The 23,262-nt window shown below is 42.1% G+C and overlaps 2 pseudogenes; both read left to right on the forward strand.

Moving 5' to 3' along the window:
- The first annotated feature begins 5,641 nt into the window (after positions 1–5,641).
- LOC147426033 (uncharacterized) lies at positions 5,642–6,783 on the forward strand (annotated as a pseudogene).
- Positions 6,784–18,850: 12,067 nt separating this feature from the next.
- Positions 18,851–20,466, forward strand: LOC147426034 (uncharacterized; annotated as a pseudogene).
- Positions 20,467–23,262: the final 2,796 nt, after the last annotated feature.

Here is a 23,262-nt window from a genome sequence, read left to right on the forward strand (position 1 = left end):
ATATTCACCTAGGTGGTTAGATAAGAAACGACGTGCCTTGACCCCACCAATGGATGGTTTGCATGGTACATCTTTATCATTGGTTGATTTTTTCTCATCCTGCTAGATTTCCACATTGCCCCCATGGAGACACATATCTGACAATATTAATTCAAGGGCTTGTACAGCAACCTGTTGTTCCATTGACTTCTTAATTTTCCAAGCAAACCGAATGCACAAATACAACTTCTCCATAATTCTACAAAGAGCATGCATTATACAAATGTGGACATTAACAAGTAAAATTTCCAGAATTGGGTGAAAATTAGGATCTTTATCGTGATGAGTAGGAGCCTTTATCCACCACTTTGGGTCCATCATCTTTGCAGGCTCCATGTAATACAAGCACGGATATTTTTCCATGGCACGCAATCCACAACTATACATAAACTTCAATGTTTTGAGATCACCTGTAAGATTCCATTGGACTTGAAAGTCTCCCTTCCCATCAACAACCAACACTTGTCCTTGATTCATTTGTCTATCAACTATATCAAGAACAGGGGTTTGATGGAACACCTAATAAAAAATGTCATGGTCTTCTTTCTTCACCTGCAAGATTAAATCCTTATGAGATATGAAATTAAATTTAAAATTAAATAAAAAGTGGGCTCGTCAAAGCTGAAGAATAGATGGAAATGGATTACCTGAAAAGCACCAAGCCACCATATTTTGTTTTTGATTGTACACTAAAGTATGAAGGATCATTAGTAGGGAATTTTGAACGAGCTCTATTCATCGATGTTATTGTGACTTGCTCTATATTTTTCTCTTTAATAATCTTACACTCATCTAACTTCAAAACAAAATGTAGAACACCACCAGTCTCTTCAAACGTTACATTGTAGAACTCAACCATTGTAGTACTCATCGTAGGTTACAATTGTTCCTTGAGATCTATAGATACCATGAACATGAAATGGACATCCAATGAAGTCTGTCTATGCATGGTTGAGTTGAAGTCTCTCTTTCCAGACGCTTGCTACTATTGGTAAAAGTTTAGACTTTATTCCCTTCTTAACAAACATGAAGGAGATAGACTGCTGAATAGCTGAGTACCCTCTTTTACTCACGCCAAGGGATTCAAGTTTGCCTTGTATTTTATTTTCAATCACTAAATTCTTAGAAATAAAATGTTCAACAACATCCTGCTGCAAAACCTTAAACTTTTTGTCATGGACTATATCCTTTGCAAGACTACTAGTTATCAATGGCTTCAACCGCTTTCCTACATTGTTTTTCGGATCTATGTTTTCTTTGTCTGGGTATATATATATAGCATGTCTACAAAAGAAGCATAACTACAATAAGAAAAAACCACGTTTAGGTGAAATAAATTAGAAGGTTCACAATCCTCACTCAATGCTTGGATACTCTTTTGAAGATCGCCAGAGCCAACCTTCAAGGTTTCAAGATTTTGTAGCTTCTTCTTTTGCACACAAGCTCCTAAGATTGTGTCTTTCATTTGGAAGGTCTGCACCTTTTCTTGCAAGACCTTTACTTCATGTGTGCTCTACAAAATGGTTTTTTGGTCCTCACAATGCAAATTAGAAAGTCATAGTCTCATTTATTTGATAATGAAGTATACTTTTTTGAATTTATGATTACCTAATCAGAGCTTCGCAATAGCCAAGTAAGCCATTCTCTCCATCACCAAGAGTGAGCCATTTGTCCATATATCTACGTGTTTTGCTCCCTCTACTCAGAGTCTTTATATTTTGGTGGGTGTTACAATTGTATATCTTTTAATTCCCTTGCATAATGGCTCATATTCAGAATCTAGATCAATGTGTAGATGATATTTATGTCGCTTGGTGAGAAGGTTTGAGGGGGTGGAGGAAGAAGCCATGAATACAGTGCAAGAAAATCAAGAAGCGAAAGAGAAAAAAGCCATTAGTCCCTAGCACATACATCCTTTGAAGAAGAACCTCCCTCCAATATGACGAGGTGCATTCAATTGAACTAAAAAGAGAAATTCACTCAATCATCACGGTCGTTATCACTATGTCCAAGGAATCCAAGGAATCCACCTGGAAGTAAACTTTCTAAATGGTTGATGAGGACACCTTTTCTTTTACTACACCAATTTTCTTGAGAGAGAATGCAAAAAATGTATTTTCTTAGAATGCCCTCCAAATGACCTCCAAAATTCCCTAATGACATAGAAATCCACAAACTCCACATTGTCATGAGGAGCTATAATAACAAAATTGTCACCAACACAAAGTGCATCACTCAATGCATCTCGGTGTCCTTCATATGCAAACTCTTCAATCTCGTCATCATCTATAGGTTCAAGAATAACATAATCCCATGCATACTAGAACACCTCCCCCAACTGTCTGGCATACAATCAGTACAGAAGCATGAGAATTGCCTACACAAGTGAGCTTTTCCATTTGTTAAGGAATACCCACTAGCAAAATGTAACCCACGTGCATTAGGTACATGTTTACAATCCCAACATTGGCGTCTATCCACATCACTTTCCTTGATCTCCGAGAGCACTTGAGTAGATGATCATACTTGGGAAGAATATGTGGATGTAGCCCCATTGGACATGGTTTGTCTCAAAAATGGCACCACATCTGCTACACGTTGTAATTTCATATAGTGTGGCTTTAGATGCTCCTAAGTGAGTTACCTCTTAATAGCATCACCTGCACCATTATGTTTGCCCTTCCCATGATGTGAACATGAAAAGTGATATGCCATTTTCAAACTTGTTAGATTTCCATATCAAGAAATAAAATTGAAAGACCTCTTTACTTTGAATTGTGAGGCTGCACAGTCTGACCACACCTAATGTTCTTTGAGCGATATGCCTATCTCTTTCAACCATCCATAATGGGGCATAAAGCAATGCTAGACAAAAAAGTGTAGCATGGATTTTATCATCAGATACACAAAAATGATAGCATTTTTGGACATTATTGTGGCAATCCGCACATATGTGATGTGGACAAAGATTGTGACATGGCAAGAAAACCAATTCATGGATTGAATCTCATTTTGTTATTTGAATGTGTAATTTTCAGCAAAATCAACAACTAACACTACCACATCTTCAAGAAAGATTCGTAGACTCTCTTTAAATTGCTCGATCTACCATCTGTAAACAAATGTTTTCTTTATAACTTGCTTAGATGATCCCTAAACAATACAAAAAATTGACTGCAATACCTCTTCTTGTGTGACAAAACTTTTATTTTCTTCTTTTTCTCGACAATCATTTTACCAACTTCAAGGTCTTAAAATATCTTCATTGCTACCATGCATGCACTATTTCAATCCTCAGTTGGGCGATTGGGTAACCCAAAGCTTTGTAAGGTTAGGGAAATTTTTTGCATGGACATTACATTTCACATCTGCACCACAAATGTCACATCGACAACTACACTCTTTTCCATGCACACCATAAGAAACTTTCCTTATATGGTTCAAGCCATCCCTCAAGAATGACATTTGAACATGTGTGATGCAACAACAACTGTCCCAATCTTGGAGCCTATGTACAAAATAGGTATTTAACTGTTCAAATGTCCTTTGATGAATTTTTACCTATGGGTGACTCTGATTGAAGGAAAGAAATAATTCTATCTGCATTAAATAATGATAATCAATAAACTTATTGGCAAAATTAAAACATATTTTTAGCATGAGAAAATGAGGTCAATCTGGTGGGAGTTAGTATTAGACTAGTAAATTACACTTTTGTGGTTGGTAGAAGGAGTAAAATGACAGAACCTGAAGTCTAATAGTAGCAAAAACTATAAGATTGGTGGCTACCAAGACTAGTACTATAAGGCTGGATAGCTACAAGGTTGACAAACTACCAAGACTAGTACTATAAGGTTGATGCCTTCTAGAGTACTAGTGGTAGATACCAATCCACTAGGGCCACCATGGTAGACTGGTAGCTACCACTACTAGATTAGCAACAACCACCAAGACTAGCACTAGAAGACTGATGGCTTTCTGAACACTAGTAGTAGGTACCAACCTAACAATGTTATCTACCAATATACTAGCACTACCATGGAAGACTTGTAGCTACCATTATAGACATATTATACTGCTAGCTATCACTATCATAGTGGTAGAAAACTTTCCAAGGACTACCATGGTAGCTAGCACTATGACATTGGCAACTAGTAGGTTGATAGTGGTAGCTATCAATCTACGAGGAACACCATGGAAAATTGGTAGCAAGCACTATCAGACTAGTGGCTACCTTCACCAAGTATAGCATGGAAGCTACCATTTTCTAAAGTGGTAATTATAAGGATCATAATGGTAGCTACCAATCTTGGTATCAATCCTTGAGAGAGGGAGCATGTAGAGTTAGCTACCTATCTGACAGTGGTAGTCACGAGGTTTGAAGCAATGCAACAACTAAAAAACTATTATTTAGCTACCATAGTCAACTAAAGGGCAATCAAAGCAGTGCCATAACAATAAAAAGAAACTTTAACTATGTTGCTCATGAAGATGCACTAGGTGTTTCTCAAACACTTTCCGTGAAATATGCTTTCGGCACACATCTTTTTTGTTGGGTGATATGCATGTACTATGAGCCAAAAGCTAAACACTATGGTCTTCACTTCCTCTGTAATTACATTATATGTGTATTGCTAGATACGAGCAACATGGTTGTGTCAAGGCATCTCTCGGCTATTTTAACCACATGAAAACTGAGGGTTTCTTACTAGACAAAGTCTGTTGGAGTGATTTTATATGCGGATATGCCAAGAAAGGGTAGGTGAGGATGCTCTGAAATGTTTTTCCTAGATGCAATACAAACTGGGCATGTTCTTGATGACCATTTACCTTGAAATGTTGCTTGTAGGATGCATTGAGTGATGGGAATGGCATCTCTTGGAATGCCCTGGTTGTGGGATACGCACCACCAGAGTAGGGCTAGAGCGGTCTAGGCTGTTTTCAGCTTCCTATCCAAAATGTGGACTCTTGAAAGGAATGATTGCAAGATTTTCTCCACAAGAAAAAACTCTAGTATGTTTTCACCAAATGCGAAGCGAGGGCCTCTCTCCAGATGCAATCACCTGGGTATGCATCTTGAAGGCATGTGGCTCTACGCAAGATGCTGATATGGGCACAAAAATTAACACTTATATTGTTAGGCAAAGGGCTTGAGGAGGTTTCAATCCAGAATGTCGCCTCTTGTAATGCACTATTTGCAGGATTTACACAACAAGAGCAGGGTCAGAAATCTTTGGGATGTTTCATCAGATGCAAAGCAAGTGTATCTCTCCAAATTCAATCACCTATACTCTTGTCTTGAAGGCATGTGGCTCTACATAAGGGTTCAAGCAGCTTCCTGTCTAGAGTGTGGACCCTTGGAATGCATTGATTGCAAGGTTTTCCCCATAGGGCAAGGCCATAAAACAAGGGCCTCTAGAAGTAATCACCTATGCATGCTTGAAGGCATGTGGCTCTATGCAAGATGCTGAGTTTTTCAAACGGGAGGATTGATTATGTTGCTCAATATAGCCTGTGTGCTTTTTGATGATGCCACATCATCATCCTCTGGTTTTGTTTTTAGCCTATGGCTACCTCCACCTACCTGCTAAATTGATCTTTCATGGCGAACTTGCAAGATTTGCGTCCCATGGTAACTATAGTCAACCCTGAGCTCATACAAAGTCGCACCCAAAAGGAACCTTGGAAGTCTCTTTCTTCTCACGTGAATCAAGTTAGCTTCGATTGTCCAGGAACATCAATATGTTTGCAAGAGCCCCACCCACCTTGGAATCGGGCGGAAAATCACACAAAAAGGTCAGTTTTCTCACATGCATTTGTCATTTGTTGATTATTGGCTCCAGATTGAGATGTAGTGTTGCGACTGAAATGATGCATGCTTACCTTGTAGTTCCTTGCCAGCAGATGGAAGTGGTTGAGGGTTGTTTCCACTCCTTCTTGACCCTGGTAATAGCTTGGATCATCCAAGGCTCCTTAATGAGCTTCAGAGTCAGCTTCAGAGCTATATAGATGAACGTGACCACTCAGCTAGAGAAGCACGTCAGAAGTCCATATTACAAAATGGTATGGCAACAAATGTCACATCAGAAAATTTCTTGATTCGCATGCATGCGTCCTTTGGGAATCTTGCCCAAGTTAATTAATTATTTTGGAATTTTCACTTGCAACTTCTACCTAGGATGCCATTATTTCGGCCCATGCCAGGCTCGATGAAAAGGACCAAGCTATTGCTCTTTATCATGAGATATTCAACTTAGGAGTATTGGCAGATGGTCTCTATATGTAACAATTCTTAATGCATTCTCTACTGCTGAAATCCCTTTAGAGACTGACATACAGGTGCATGCTCATACTCTCACGAATGGTGAGTCAAATGGTTTTGTTGGTGGCACGCTCGTCGACATGTATCTGAAGGCCCGAAAGCTTGATATTGCCCTAGAGCTATTTGAAAGATTGCCACACAGAAGTGTTCTAACCTCAACTACACTAATCACATAACACACATATAATGGTCAAGTGAAGAAAGCACTTTATTGTGCAAAGTAAATGGAGTGGGAGGATCTTCAACCGTCAACTTCACTGTGCTTCTCAAAGCATGCTCTAGCATTCCAGTTGAAGAGTAGGGCAAATGGGTACATGACCAAATTATTGAAAGGGCCTAGATATCGACCCATTTATTGGCAGTTCTCTTGTCGATATGCATGGAAAGCGCGGAAACATGAAGGAGGCTCTTGCAATATTTGATAATCTATCTCACAAAGCTTAAGCCAGCATCATAGTGTTCATTATGACAATCGATAAATGCATGTCGAAACAAAATGGTACGTAAAATATTATGAATTTTTTACTCATTACTGACGACGCAGTGAAATGAATGCATTGAAAATTCCATGCTGCCGTGGGAATGGCACGTTCCCTTTTATTATAAAAATTGGGGAGAGCTATGCAAACTCCCCCATGCAAGAAGACTTGCATGTTTTCTTTTTTTTTTTCCAAACATAAAAAAGGAACAACACCTAAAAGTCAACATATTTCAAATGATCCATATGCCTAGGCTCTACATCCATTCTTCCCTCCGTTCATCACTGTTGTCGTCGTTGCTCCTGTTCCTATGTTCGCAATATGCCCAAGAAAAGCAAGAAAATGTAGTCTCTATCTGCACCGGCTCGTCCTCATACATCCCTGGTGCATGGCATTGACAGGCCAAATGGAGCAACTTAGGAGCGCACATGCACTTCATCGGGTTGTTGGATGACATCTCACACACAGAGAGATGTTTTTTTCAATTAGCTCTCTCTCTCTCTCTCTCTCTCTCTCTCTCTCTCTCCCCACGTGCTATGTCCCCCTTTTTTCCTCCTCAAAGAGCTTCCTACTAATGATGCTCCTCACGTAAAATTGAGCAGACCTATTTTGGGGGTATCTTGAGAAATGGGATTTTTAAAACAAGTAAAAAGAGAAGTCACTCCATGGCTCTCGACTCTCGAGCTCACCTAGAATATCATCATTTTTTAAAGTGAGAATTTGGAGAGATTCTCTCTCTCTTGCACTCTCTGGTGTTGAGTAGTTTGCACCATTGCATGAGGTGCTTCTTGTGTCAATTGTCGCCCTCAGTTTCTTGTGTCGATCAATCGTATCCATGCAACAACAAATGGATATGTGCATGCAAGAGCACTAGGCAATGTGGCGGTAAATGGTCCACGAGGGGGTCAAGACTCAGAGCAGGAATGATCATAGCACTATAATGACTGTCAAATTTATTAGCAAGAGAGAAGCTGAATCCGGACTCACTTACGTATGTTTGTGAAAGAAGAAGAAAGAGAAGAGGAGGTGGAGCTTCGGCACATCAAAGGGAAGGAGTGTAGAGGTTAACGTTGTGAAGTAGCCCACAAAGGATGTTAACGGAGACTGCTATGAGGAGCAACTTGCTATCAATACTAGGTGCACTTGTTTAAGCAGGAGTAGTACGCCAATGGAATAGGGGCAGCTGCCTTCGACTTCCAAGTTATATTCTCTCCATTTCTAGAAAGTGGGGCTTGGGCCTCAATCAGAGTTGCCTGCTAATTCTACCAGTTTGTTGGAATTGAACTTTGAAGGCTCTCACCTCTGATCCACACTTAAATGGGCGCCCCTGCCCTGCGGAGTAATGAGCCTGCTATACACGGGGGATCAATTTTCTGATTTCCTTTCTTTTCCCACCTTAAAAGGCCCCTTCCCCCACCTTTTGTTTCTTCTTGCAGGGCGCAGCGGCAATAAGAAGATAGAGAAACTTCCACACTCTGTAGAAAGAGATGCACTCACTCTTTATATAACCTTCTTCGTCATCTCTCTCTCTCTCTCTCTGTGCGCTCCTTGCCGCACTATCGAAGCAAGGGACTTGCCAATACACCGTATGCGAGCCACAAACGGCTCCAAGAACACAACAAGCCTAAACTAGCAAGCTCAAGAAAACAAAGGGTGTGTCACTCACCGCTCTACGCTCGCCTTCGTGGTGGATTCCTCGCCGCGATGAAGAAGAAGCTGCAGTCGTGCCGCGCTCAACCGCTTCGCCGCCGTCGTGCCTTCGTAATGCTTGATCGCACACACACTCTCCCTCTCTCTCTCTCTCTCTCTCTCACACACACACACACAAGGAGGTGAAGAAGAAGAAGATGGAGATGGAACAAGAGCACTCTTCAATTGCACAAATGAGAGAATGAGTAAAAATTAGGTTTAGTTGGCTTTTATAGGAGCTCACCCCATTCACACTTGGGCGCCCATGCTTAACCAACTAATCCCTTGAATGTCCAAGTTAAAGTGCGCCTCTCATCGACGATCACTCTACCTTTCCCTATTGGACCGACAAGCCCGGTACCTGACTCTACCAAATACATAATACGCGTCCGTCATAGGTGATGGGGTGTCCGTGTGCCGTGAGGGTTAACATGCCCCCCTTCCTGATGTAGATTCCGTCCTCGGAAGCTATTGAGTTGAAGCTGGTTCGTCGAGGTGGAAGAGCATTTGAGATGAATGTCCTTAGCCTTCTTCAGTCACTGCAAAATCAAACAACATTGGCACAGTAATTGAATTCTCTTAAAAAGCATATGCAGTTTTAGGTAGACACATTGATTGGTAAAAGAATTTCAAACAATTTGTTAGCAATGAACATTAAATTTCAATGTAATCAAATGCATAAACAGATGTAAAGGTAGAAAATTAAACAAGTCTGGGGTCACTAATTTGACGGTCGAAAAGCACTAGAGATCGAATATTAATACCATGGGTAAGCTTCTTAATTTTCTGTGGTCAATTAAGTTGTTTAATCGCGAGAGCCAAGTATTCATGTTCGAGGGCTGACTAGAGGCTATATCTAGAAAACTTTGTAGTTAAGCTACCATAAAAGGAATTTCTCATGAAATCATCGCCTGTCTGATTACTTTTTCTTTGACCCCCCAAAGTCTTTTCACATTGATTCAATTATGATGTGTGTGCTTATTTTGTATGCCTTGGGTTTTTTGCTTTTCAAGGAAAAGCGCCCACGCTGGGAACCTCTAGGGCTCTAGTACCATAGGCAATACATGTGAGTGAAGTACCAAATCAAGCCGAGATTTCTCTTCCAGCTTAAGATTTTACATTGTGGCACTTTGATTTTTTGTTTGTTCATTTTCAGCATTTTAATTTTGTAACTTTGGGGGGCCATATAACACTGTTACCCTCCCCAGGCTCATCACATTAGTAAACTCCCTTTATAATACTTAAGCTAAAGGTCAATAGGGTTAAGCCCACTAGAAAGCCTTAGTACATTTCATACAATGCTGCCTAAATCGGATTAAGAACCTAAGTAACCATTGTTTATTAGGAAGGCATTCCCCATGGTATTAAGAGAAGATTTCTAATACCTAGCTTGGTCAAACTAGCTTAGTCGGACTGCTTGATTTTTAAACCTAGACAAGTGATTATGACAAAAGATTACATTGAATTAAATGTTTGATACTAAGCCAATGCGCTGAATATTATGCTACCAATCACAATCAAAGCAGACAAACATGGATGCAAAAAGATAAGGGCAATGCTAATGGATAAGAAACACCTGTTTGTGTTGATGGTCACGCTTGATTTGAAGGTTCTATGAAGGTCCAAATCCTATCAATAGCAACACACTCCTGTACACACTATGAAACACAAACAATACCTCTAGGAGGCACATCAGTGGGAAAAGAGAACTTCGCTAATCACTCAACTCTAAAACAGAAACACTCCTATCGTACTAATCTTACCTACCCTCCATCACTCAAGTGATGAGGATCGAAGGTGTTTTATGGCATAGGTTTCTGTTTCGCTGTACCAGATGTGACATGTGTAGGTCTGAGTCAATGTTTTGACTTTAATGTGCATACTCGTTTGCTAATTGCTCTTGCTCTTTTTTTTTTTTTTTGTGAGTATAAAGCTTTATATGTACATTCCCTAAGATTGGAATTGAGAGGTCAGGGAAAAAGGTTGAGAGGGAAACAAATGAATGATGACTGTCAGCAAACACTCCCCCCTTCCTTGGGTAGATCATACCATTTGAAATGAGCTTGTCACCCTTTGAAACCAATTATTCCAGTTGGTAATAGGTGAGGATTTTTGCCAGTAGTTTTCTATTACCCTAGGTGCCTTGTCAAGCTGCAAGGGTGGTAAGGTACTCTCCCAGGATCGAACTTGAAGTGGTTCATCAGGTGATTCTTGAACACTGGGAGGTGTGGATTCTTTTGTAGCTTCATTGAGGTCCACTACTATAGATGGAGGCGGTGTAGAAGCTTTTACCTCTATGGATGTATTACATGATGAGCTAGAAGCGTCATGTGACTCCCCCCTTCCTGAGCTAGGTGGAACAAATCGTTCTTTCTTTGGTACCCAAACTAGCTCGGGAGCGGGTATGTAGCATTCTGTGATTTTTTTCTTTCCACAATCATTGATTCGTTTTGGAGCTACGGGATTGGGCTCACTTGGGTCAGGTGATAGGTAAGAGTACACTTTACATTTTGGCACCCAGATTTGATCATTTCCTTGATAGTAGCCTTGGGCTTCCAATAGTCGTTTAGGGATCCATCGCAACATTTTCTTACTTTTCTTGGAGCGAGTGGTACGTTTCTTACAAGGCTTCTGTTTTTTAGCACTAGCTATGGCCACTAAAGAAGCTTTAGGGACCCACTTGTATGTTTTCTTCGTTACCTTAGGATGAGTCTTGTCGGAAGCGATATGCATTGCTTGTAGCATATTTAAGGGTATAGGAATTTCATCCCCCTCAGGTGTTACCCAGGTCGTCCCCCTATTTCCCCAAGTATCTATGGTTGATGCTAGGTGGACCCAGTCTACATTGTCTGATTCAGTCATACCCGGTAACACATCCATGTAAGGAGAATCTTGGCCAATGTCTGTATCCTTCTTACAAGTGTAACAATATTGTAGTGGGGCCGAGTGAACTGTGGTGTCAGAGCGATGATCAATAATGGTTTTACTCCCTAAGGGGTGTACCTTACCAGTCACCAAATCCACTCTAAGGACAGAGTCTTGGAATTGCAAATAGACATGATTTTTAGACCAATCGTGAACCATTTGTGCTTCCCTCATGAATGGTCGTCCTAAAATCATTTCATATGACATAAGGTGTTTAGAGAAATCCATTACAATGAACGTATGTCGTACCTTGTGTCCTAGAACTTTGATCTTAAGATCCTTGAGCATCCCCATAGGTTTGGCTATGGTACCATTTGCCATCTTTACCACAATGTTAGTAACACTGAGGCGGGGTTTTCCCATGGATTCCCAACAATCTTTTGTAACGATGCTAACTCCCGCACCACCATCAAGAATTCCCTTTATAGTTAATCCCTTGGTAGTGATGGGTAGGGTCGCATTAGACTCGTCGCCTTCAAAATACTGCCCTAATTCGTTAATGGGTACCTCGATCACAGACTCGTGTCCATCTAAGTCAAGTGATTGCACATGATTTTCCTCATCAATCATAATCGAGTCAGGCCTATTTGGTTGCGCAAACTGCGGTAATCTCGTTCGTAGCTCTCCGTTAAGGAATGCTCGAAGTGCAAGGAATAACTCAGGATCTCCATACAGCTTTGCTATGATCGTGGTTCGGACCTCAGAAGACATGAAGTCCACTAGTTTGGCAACATTCATTGGCGTTTTGCAGGGTGTAGGTCCTTGACTAGGAACTGGTGAGGATGGAATCTCATATTCCTCAATGGGATCAGGTATACCTTCGTTAAACATCCTTTCCAACAAGAAGGGTGTATGCTCACTTTCTGATGTCCTGTCCTCACTCCCTTCTTGGATGATACTAGATATGGCTAACGGCCTATGGTTCATGTGGGGTGGATGAACTTGCGTGGGAAACACTGTGTCATGAATTTTGATATGCATGGGTTCTGGTTCTAGTTTCCTTTGAGTCTCCTCTACTAAACCTCTTAGACGTTTCACCTGCTTAATCTCGTCTACAGGGTTTGGGTACGTCCCAATCTTCTTTTTACAATTCTTCCCTTTTTGCCCCTGCGGTTTATCTTGGGGGTCTTGGATTGGATTTGGAAACACTTGTGGTGTTTTCAGAGGCTCTTTATGATTGTCTCTTATTCGGTTTTCATTTGGTCCCATGTTACGGTTTTCTTTGTCGGTCTTTCCCTTTGTGGTATTGGTTCTAGTCTCCATTGTCTCGACTGAATCTGAATCATCCTCGAGGTCATTCATATACACGGGGTCATCTCATGTTCCTATGTTTGTTTTGGAACTTGGCTTTGAATTTTCCGTATTCTGCGACTTCTTCCTTTGTGTCTTCTTTTTCTTTGCTTAGATAACTGACGCGGTATCTCTCTCTTCGAGGATATGTCCTGGCCCTTGAAGCATGGACCGTGTAATCGCATAAGCAGGTGCGACGGGTGGTATTGGCGATGTCACACTAGCAATTTCGACCAAATTTAGGGGTGTGATTTGAGGCGCATTTGGGTTATAGGGGCATTGGGCAATCAAGTGATCTATGCCACAACGATTACATGTGAGTATTGGCATTGCAGACGTGCTCCCTTGATTCATTTGCATCTGTGCAGCATTCTTTTGCAGCCTAATAGGGCATTCCGCTACTCGATGTGGTCCACCACACTCGTAGCATTGAAGAGGTGGCCTCCTAGCCTGGGTGTTGATATTTTGACCTCTGGATGCGAGAGCAGCAGCTTGATAAACCGGCTTGACTTGTCCCCAACAATCTTCCATGTAGTATATAGGACATTCTTCCAATGTATCAAGTCCGTAGGCAATACTAGTGTCTATTTCCTCCTCACAGCCATCTGCATAAGCATTTGATGGCTCGCAACCCACTTGGTTCATAGGGGCGACTCTTGGATGCGGGGGCTGCGGTCCTAGCACAGGAGGTGGTAGCGGTGTAGCTTGTACAACATTTTGAGATCTAGGGACCATGTGTTGCGGTAGTTGCTCAACAGGTGGAGTAGGCATCAATACAGGAGCTCGAGGCGCATCCGTCCAGGCTACAGGTGGTCTATTTGCCATCATACGTTTGATCATTAAACAATCCTTAGCTTGGTGACCATACCTACCACATGCGTTGCAAGTTCCATTAAATTTTACTCTAAACGTAGGGCACTCACTAGTGCTATGTGGACCTAAGCAAATGGAACACCATTGTTTCTCCCTTCTTGGATACATGTGACTATTTTGAGGGGGTCGATTATCCTTAAGAGACTCTTGGATTGCCTTGGTGAGGTCTGTCAAGAATGTCTCAAATACCTTTGGCTCATTGGCAATGGGCTTTGCAGTCATGGGTTCATACTCAATGGCTTGTGAGCTAGTGGATCTCGTGTCAGTAGACACCCTCATGCCTGCTATCATCAAGTTGTCCTCTAGTTGGATTGCATTGGCAGTGACATCTTCCCAGGTTGTGATACCTCTAATCACTAGTCCATTATAGATTCCTTCATTCCTCAACCCTCGAATGAATCGATCAAGTAGTTGGTTATTGTTGAAGCGCTCATTTACAGGGCAACGAGAGTTTAAGTGCTTTAGACGACTAATGAAGTCCCTTACTGACTCTCCTTCCTTACGTTCGGCCTTCTGTAGCTGAGATGCTACACCCCAAAGCACACCTTCTCGTATGTACTCCTTTAGAAACAACCTTCGAAGGGTAGGGTAGATTGTTTTCTCGTCCACCCTTAGGGTCCTATACCAATCTCCAGCCTTCCCACTTAATGTCAAGCTTAAGGCATTGCACTTATGTAGTTCGTTGCGTTCCCCTAAGGAATCACATACTTGTTCAAACACTTCAATGTGTTTTCTAGCATCTTCGTCCCCATTGAATTTTTGCGTGAGTTTGGCAATTTGTACTGCCTTACTTCTAGGCTCTCTATCAGATGCATGACACATATTTTCCGCGATAGATCGACCTATGGTTTGAGCAAACGCTGCCAAGTCACCTATGTGAGGAGGTAGGGCCGGTGGAGGTACTCTTGGAATCATATGTGGGAGAGGAACGGGTACCGGTCTTGGCATATGTGTGGATGATGCAGGATATGGAACATAACCGGGCATAGGTCCACTCGGATAAGAGCTAGGGAGCGGCACTCGAGGAGCATAATCAAGTGGTACAATTGGAGGTGTGGGGGCCATGTGTGCATAAGGGGCTAGAGGCACATACGGTCGAGGCCCCATATTAGGTACTACGACACTAGGTAGTGGCACTGCGCTAACCGTAGATGTCATCGGTACATTCTCTGTCAGGCTTATCCCTGGAGTGAGCACTGTGTTTTCCTTAATAGAGGGTTGAGCCAAGTTAGGGAAGCTAAAGTTTTCGCTCGGAGGCTCAGATTGCATAGAGACCCCAGGTGAAATGACATAAGATGGGTCCATGGGACTCATTAGAGGAGTCTCCATTTGTGATAGAGTAGGCTGTTGAGCCTTGCTCGTATCCAGAAATCTCATGGGGCCAGTTGAGAGTATATTTACCCCTCAGTTTTGCCTTTCTAATTGAATAATGCCATGGATAACATTACAGATCATTTTCTGTTGATCTTCGATGCTCGTGGCACTAGAGGTGGATTGTACAATCTCTATCCATCCTACATGGTAGGCGTGGCCAGAGTGTAGATCCGTCAACACCTCAGTGTGGAGGTCGTATGTCCAATGATCATTAATGAACAATCCTTCTAGAGTCGACGTGTTAACGGTTTCTTGTGAGGTAGAAGCAATGTTGCTCCCCGTGGTTTTACTTGTCACCAACGGTACTCTAGAGGGAACTTCTGAAGGAGGCAGCTCAACAGGGCCTTCTTGGTAAGAAGTTGGCAGGATATCCACATGGACACTCTTTGGGGGTGTGGGGTCCATGTGCGATGTGAAAGGAGAGTCCACTTCCCCACCCCCTTCGTGTGCTTCATTTGCATCAGGTTCCGAGCGAGTAGCTCTACCTAATGTTTCCATGAAACGGCTAAACATACTAGTACTAGGCTGTGGAGCTTCGGGAGGTGCATGGCCTTCTCTCTCAGTGTTTTGGGTAGGGTATGCTGCCATGATTTCTGAGTCGGAGGAGGAATCACTAGCGGCTATTTTAGGGTCTTGGGTGGTGCTACCTTGTGTCCCCGCTGAGGGTCTAGATCCTATCGTGGATGGGTAATGGGTGTCCGTATGAACAGAGGCACTCTCAATATGCTCGTGTTCTAGCACCCGCCCAGAGCGTAAGTGCATGTGCTTTTGATACCCTAAGGTGTCAAAAAGCTGCTCTAGGAGGCCTTGTGACTAGTTTTTAGCGTGTTTTTTGTTTGTTTTTTTGCTAGATTTTTTAGAGTGTGTCGTGGAATGGGCCATGTGATAGCTCGAAACGAGCGTATCGGTCAGAGGGTCGTGCCGTGCTTTACAGCCCTCCGTTTGGTCACTCTATGCCCTCGGAATCCCTAAAACTGTCAATTTCCAGTAGGGAACTAGGCCCAAACTAGAAAGTCTAAGGGTGCAAGTGGGAAGAGAAAGGAGGAGAGTGGAGGACTTGTCCCACATGCTCTCATTCTCTCTTGAGGGAGTAGGGTATATATATAAGAGTGAGTCTAGTATATATCATAAGACTGAGGGCTTGGGCTTGGGCTTGGGCAAATGATCTCGATCCCGATCTATCTTTTATACAAACCAACCCGTCCGTTTTAAGAGTCACGTTTTTTATTTTCGAAAAATTTAGCCGCCCGCTCGCTCGCGTTTTTTATTTCCGAATTTTTATTTTCTTTTTTTTTTCCAAATTTTCTTTTTTTTTTGGGAGAAAAAATTAAAAACTTTTTTTGTTTTGCAGAAAATACAGAAATTGAAAACGCAGGTATGCAAAAAAAGCAGAAAACGCAGATATGCAGAAAATTGAAAATTGCAGAAATTGCAGGAAAAAACGCAGAAATTGCAGAAAATACAGAAATTGCAGAAAATTAAAAAAACGCAAAAAAGCAGAAAATTACAGAAATTGAAAACGCCGAACTTGAAAATGCAGAAATTACGGAAATTGAAAAAACGCAGACAATAGCAGAAATTGAAACTTGACAGCAATTGCAGAAAACGCAAAAAACAGAAATCTCCACACACTCCTTCCCTGCCTTTCCTATGATAGAAATTGCACTAGAAGAAAGCGTAAAGTGCTAACCGAGCTTAGTGTAGGGCATATCCCCGGCAACGACGCCAAAAATGTGCGCTCCTTGCCGCACTGTCGAAGCAAGGGACTTGCCAATACACCGTATGCGAGCCACAAACGGCTCCAAGCACACAACAAGCCTAAACTAGCAAGCTCAAGAAAACAAAGGGTGTGTCACTCACCGCTCTACGCTCGCCTTCGTGGTGGATTCCTCGCCGCGATGAAGAAGAAGCTGCAGTCGTGCCGCGCTCAACCGCTTCGCCGCCGTCGTGCCTTCGTAATGCTCGATCGCACACACACTCTCCCTCTCTCTCTCTCTCTCACACACACACACACAAGGAGGTGAAGAAGAAGAAGATGGAGATGGAGCAAGAGCACTCTTCAATTGCACAAATGAGAGAATGAGTAAAAATTAGGTTTAGTTGGCTTTTATAGGAGCTCACCCCATTCACACTTGGGCGCCCATGCTTAACCAACTAATCCCTTGAATGTCCAAGTTAAAGTGCGCCTCTCATCGACGATCACTCTACCTTTCCCTATTGGACCGACAAGCCCAGTACCTGACTCTACCAAATACATAATACGCGTCCGTCGTAGGTGATGGGGTGTCCGTGTGTCGTGAGGATTAACACTCTCTCTCTCTCTCTCTCTCTCTCTCTCAGCACTGTCTGTCATCGGTGGTAGTGGTAGGCCACAAAGTTGACACGGTTCCGGCTCTGTGCAAGCATAAGGGTATGTTTCTGCCTATGTAAACACGACATTCTTGCTCACCATAAGATGACCTGGTTCTTGACGAGGTCCGAACCTTCTACTCTGTTTTGACAAACTTAACCATTCACACAGGGGCCTTGATTATTATGTATTCCCCTAGTACTCCAACACAGAGCCGCAAGAGCTTTCTTGCGATGGCGGCCGCTCCAAAAAAAGACACTTTTGCCCGTCAAGATGCACGGATTACAATCTTGGAGACGCAGATCCAAGAGTTAATCAAGGAGAACACGTCGCTTAAGCAACGCTTGCATTTGCTCGAGGAAGCAAAAGAATCAGAGAGTCAAGCTTTACTTGCAAAAGCTTACGAAGTCAAAGATTCCCTCATCAAAACTGTCATGGCGGTACAAAAAGAACCGCACGAGGTAACTCACAAGAAGCTCGATACACAAATACAAAAAGTGCTACAAGAAAACCAACGACGAGAGTCTCTTGGCCTCAAGGTCAGGATTGGAGGGCTCAACTCTCCATGGTGCACCGAAGAATACATGCTCGAAGAATCCATCACCAAGCTCAATGATATCCTCCAACCAATCCACATCAAGCCCGATTCCATCTCCTGGATCAACGATACAAACAAGGCAGTTCCACCTCAACAATGTATTCTTACATTCAAGGATAAAGAAGCACGGATGAAACTGCTGCAACAATCTCGCCTCCTCAAGGGAAGAACGCTTTGGATCGTCGAGGAACTGACTCCACATCAACTCAAGCTCAAAGCTAGTGAACTTAAGAAGATGCACGAAGTTCGTAAACAAGGTAAATGGGCTTTCTACCGAGGTGGTAAAACCATCATCCAAGAGTTTTGAACTACTAAACTGGCATCTCCATCTCTTGAACCCCCTTAGGATCTTCTATTTTCCTTTTGCCTCTTTTCCCTTCCAATGGACCCTCAGTCCTAACTGATATGAAAACCCGTTGTCCCATGGGTCATATGTGACCTCCGAGGACGATAATGAAATCTATCTATCTATCTATCTATCTCGCGTGACTGTGATCTTTGGAGTCTGTGGCTCTCTGTGTAACACAAGCCTTCAATAGTTTTAACCCTTAGTGTGTGTGTGTGTATGTGTGTGTTCGCCCACGCGCTTTCCGACAATTTTATCTCGGTTTCAATTTTTAATCTACCTAGCCTAGAGCCTGTGTAGGAATGTTTGAAATTTGAAGGGTATTTTGGGAATTCCCACAAATTAGAGGGTAAGTTTTACTATAATCTAGTCTTTTTGGTTGCAAGCCTCGTGATTTATCACTTTTTTTTCTCTTGCCAATGACCATAAGCTTTTCTCTTCTAGGTTCTTTGTTTTTCCCCGCCAGGCACTCAAAGCTGAGGCAGGGACTCCGAAATTGTGAGTCGGAAGGCTGGAGCATTAACTGCATCACGGTTGTGGGCGACAGAGAGTGTATTATAAGAAGATGAGGATGAGAATTGCGTTTGGGTTTTCCTATGGGCGATCAGGGCTTGGGTCGAGGCAACATGGCCAGCAGCTGGCCGATGTTGTGCTTTGTGCAAATGCCACCACTTGCTGCCATCGCCCTTCAAGTTCTGCCAAAACTGCAGGCTGGTTGGCTTACTGTAGCAGAGATTGCCAAAAGCAGGATTGGAAGCATCACAAGCTGCTCTATAAGTTGCCCTTGATGCAGCCCTCTTGGCTCCCCTCATGGATCCGCGAGTTGCGCACCTCCTCCTTCACTTCGCCCGATCAAGAGAGTAAGGCCTCTTTCGTATGTCCCCCCTCTCCTGAGATTGCCCTTTCCCAGCCCTTCCAAGGAGAGTGGCTTTCGGGCAATTTCCCTGCATATGGCCTCCTTGGCTCTTCTGCACTCCCGACTGATGCTTGTCAAAGCGATGAACTTCGCCTGTGCTTTGCTGCGAGTGATTGAAACAGTGTGCCAGATTCCGAACGGATTTAAAGGCAAAGTTATTGTATATGTGAATGATGACAACCCCAAGGTGGTGCTGAGAAACTTTCTGACGCTGGAACTTCTAAGAGTTCATGGGGCACATGCCATTGATGCTGTCATTGTGCTGTGGTATTCTGTAGCCCTAACGGCGGCCCAGCTCAAAGCAGTGAGGGTGCTTGCCAGGCAAGAAACCTTCTTTATCTGTGTCCTTGGATTTCCTGTCTGTGGGTTAGGAATCAGCTTAAGCGGTTTATGCTTAAGCGGTGTCTGTGGGTTTAAACAATGTCATGGACACTTTAGAGCGTTTATACAACAGTGACATATCCTTGGATTCTGCAAAGGAGATGCGGAAGTCGGTGATGATGAGTCGGCCAGATCTCGGACAACGTAAGATGGGATGTACTTGACCCGCCCATCGACTGGTTTATCACCATTCGGTGTGCAACCATTTGCTGCTTATCATAAGAAGACTAATCAGTTTTTGTTCAGCCCTAATTTGTTTGGATGGACCCTGGGGGATGGGGCAGAGCCGTTGGACGGATGGGATAGCAAACAAGTCAAAATGACAGGCCTTTCTTTCGGTGTGCCAGTTAATGATTTGTATGGTTGTCTCTTCTTCCATTTGCGTGCCAAGCTAAAATCATTTCTTGACAAGTGGAGGCTGGGCAGAATCCAGCTGGTCCTGACGGACGTGAATGCTTCAAAGCTGGCGGCAGATCTTCAGCAAAAGGGGGTGCGATTGCATCGCATCGACACGAGCAACTTAGCTGATGTGCATTACATAGGCATCAAGAAGGTCCTGATAGACTGGGCACCTCTTTTGCACCCAAGTTCCAATAACTTGGTCGAGCCTACAATCATTACTGATTTCCTCAACTGGGCTCTCGTGTACACCAGAGTGAAGAAAAGTTTGGAAAGTGCTGTTGAGGAAAAACTTGTGGATGCTGCTGTTACTCCTGAGGAGATGAAGATGGCAATGGAGAAGGGCGTGACTTGGGGTCGTATGAAAGAAGGGTTTATAGAGCTAGCGATGAGTCTGACATTTTAGCAAGGCATTTGATGAGTATTTGGAGATGCACGCAGCACCGGGGGTAGCCCGAATGATAGGTTTGGCAGGAAGCACTTGAAATGCCAGCAACAATTCTAGCTTCCATGGATGTTTGAACAAAACCTTATTCTATGAAATGTGTTATAAACTACTTGAACATAACAATGGAAACACAATATGACTATAACGTTAGGAAGGAACAAAATGGAAAGGTTATAGGGACATCAAGCAACATGCACATTCCTTGAAAGGAATGTCAGCTTAATGTGCTTTTTCTTACACAAACTGACATTTCTTTCTTTCAAGGGAGCGCACTATACTATCAATCTAATCTATGAACGAACTTCGTAGAGCGACATTTATGAAAGATACATTAAGTATGGATTTAGTAGGAGGAGGGCTAGCTTGCTAGATGAGATCTCTTGGTATGCGTGGCTTTGAATCCGATGCCATGAAAACAAAGCTTCTCGGTTCACGAAGCAAAGCTTATTGATAAGAGTGAGGAATTCCTCTTTATTTCTTCATTAATTGCCATTTTTCTTTATGAAAAACAAGTGTACAAGGAGATGTGTATAGATTCCTCGACCACAAAACAATAAGTATGGATTTAAAATGAATATGGCAAACTGATTGGAATGAGCTTTTTCGCGTGATGATGATGATAGAAGTTTCTCCTTTTAATATATTCATGAAAATTTATTTTCTATAAAAGGGACAAAGAAAGATAGACTTGTACTACATCTAATATGCATTTTGTTGATAAGGCTTTATTGCATCTTAAATAGCTTTTAAGCTTTCTAAGGAGGGGTGTGTGAATATGTGCTCTCATATCTTCCCCCAAAAATTAGTTAACACCGCACCTGAAATCTCTTCAATGTCTTTCGTTTGAAGGCTTCACCCTCAATGAATCCAACTCTAAAGGCACTTCATACAACAAAGACCACAGATGTTGCCTTTTGGTTAATCCCTCGGATAAGTCAAAGCTTACTATGCCGATGTACATCTATGTTTCTTTACAAGATTCATAATCCGCTCATAAAACACTTTGTCTCTCAATCCTCAAAAGATAGAAAGATTTGTATAAAGTGTGAAAGGGTGTATTACAAAAATGGGCATGCTTCGAACTTAATTACATATAAACAATAAGTAGTATGTTGGGATACAAAATGGGAGAATCATATCATCCGCAGTAGATACACGTACATAAAACTAAAAGGTATGGTAATGCATGAGTGCGCTACTTAGGATTAGAGGTGTCGATTATAGGGGCCTTTTTATGCACCATGCACGAGCCATGAAGACTACAAACACACAACCTTGTTGCAAACAAGCTCAACAGATATAGAAAGCGTGTAAATCTTCACCTCATTGTGTTGTCGTCCAGAAGGGAATCTCACGATGCAGTGAAGAGGAAGCTTGCCTCTACTGCTCAATGATCTTGTCACCACTGTACTATTGCCACATCACCCATGCATCCTCTCTCTCACGCTCACCCATAGACAGTCAGAGGATGAGGGAAGGGATAAGAAGAGCACGAGCACTTTACATTGATACCTTTGAGAATGACCTCAAAACTAGGTTACAACATCTTTTATGTGGGTCATTTTGTTCACATTCGAGTAGTAAGCACTTGTTCCTTATCTGATCAAGATTGTGGTGCACCCAATTAATGGCCATGCACCTACAGGACCCACAAGTCGGCCCATTACTAAAACTAATACAAATAAGAAGTTTTTCATCATGGGTTAACATATCCCGATTCTTGATGTACATATTCTCCTTGGGATTTATGAGTTGCAAATTGGAGCAAGTAATGAGGATAGTAGTAATAGACATCTTGATGTGAGTAGCGGCACATGGGCATGCTCACAATCAAGATGTTTAGGGAACAAAAATGTTCACTTCCTTTGCTATATCACGACTCCCAAGATTTACTTGAACATTGTAAAACTACAAGAAAGTAACACAGTAACTGCATTCCTAGAGAAGCAGCTAATAAAAAATTATATGCAGTGAGTAAGCATAAGGAGTAATCGATGCAAAATATTAAACAAGTGTGTTTGAGCATTATACATTAAAACAATATATAAATAAACTTATTAGTACTGTAGAGGTGAATGAATCAAGGACTCTAGCTTCACTAGTTTTAATGTCAGTAGCACAATAAAAGTCAATTATTAATCCCACAGTCAATCCTCATAGTTCTTCATAGTCAATTTAGAGTTGTTTAATTGCAAGAGAATATTGTTTCATATCCCACGAATAATTAGAGGCTATAGCTAGCTAAAGATGCTCAAGTTGAGATACTATAAAGGCAATCGCACATGACGTCATTGTTTGAATAATGTCCTTTGGCTGACCCCCAAAGTGTCTTGGCTATATTCTTTGTTGCCACGTAGAGCCTTAATTCACTTTTGGGCTCTTTTTTATTATTCATTTTTTTTGGAGTAAATTTGATGCTTTTTGATCTACAACTGTGTATCTTTGGGGGGTTATCTTCACATTGTTACCCTCCCCAAGCTCATCACAATAGTAAAACTTTATTTTTAATACTTAACCTAAAGGGCAAGAGGGATTAAGCCCACTAGGAAGCACTAATACACTACATGTAACACTTCATAATATCAAATTAAGAACCTAAAGTAACCACAAAGAATTAGAAAAGCATCTTTTACAATATTAAAAGATCTCTAACACTCTACCTTGGTTTAAACTAACTCAACCAAAATTGTTGATCAATAAGACTAAACAAGAGACTCAAGAGGCTCAAGGGGGTGAATACATGTCAAACCAATATATCGCATGCGTTCAAGGACTATCTATAAAACCCCTAAGCTATAAAATTTTCATCAATAAAAGGGATCCTTTTTCTATT

This window comes from Adiantum capillus-veneris, chromosome 24 (assembly GCF_014529385.1).
Source record: "Adiantum capillus-veneris isolate H3 chromosome 24, ASM1452938v2, whole genome shotgun sequence".
NCBI classification, from domain to species: domain Eukaryota; kingdom Viridiplantae; phylum Streptophyta; class Polypodiopsida; order Polypodiales; family Pteridaceae; genus Adiantum; species Adiantum capillus-veneris.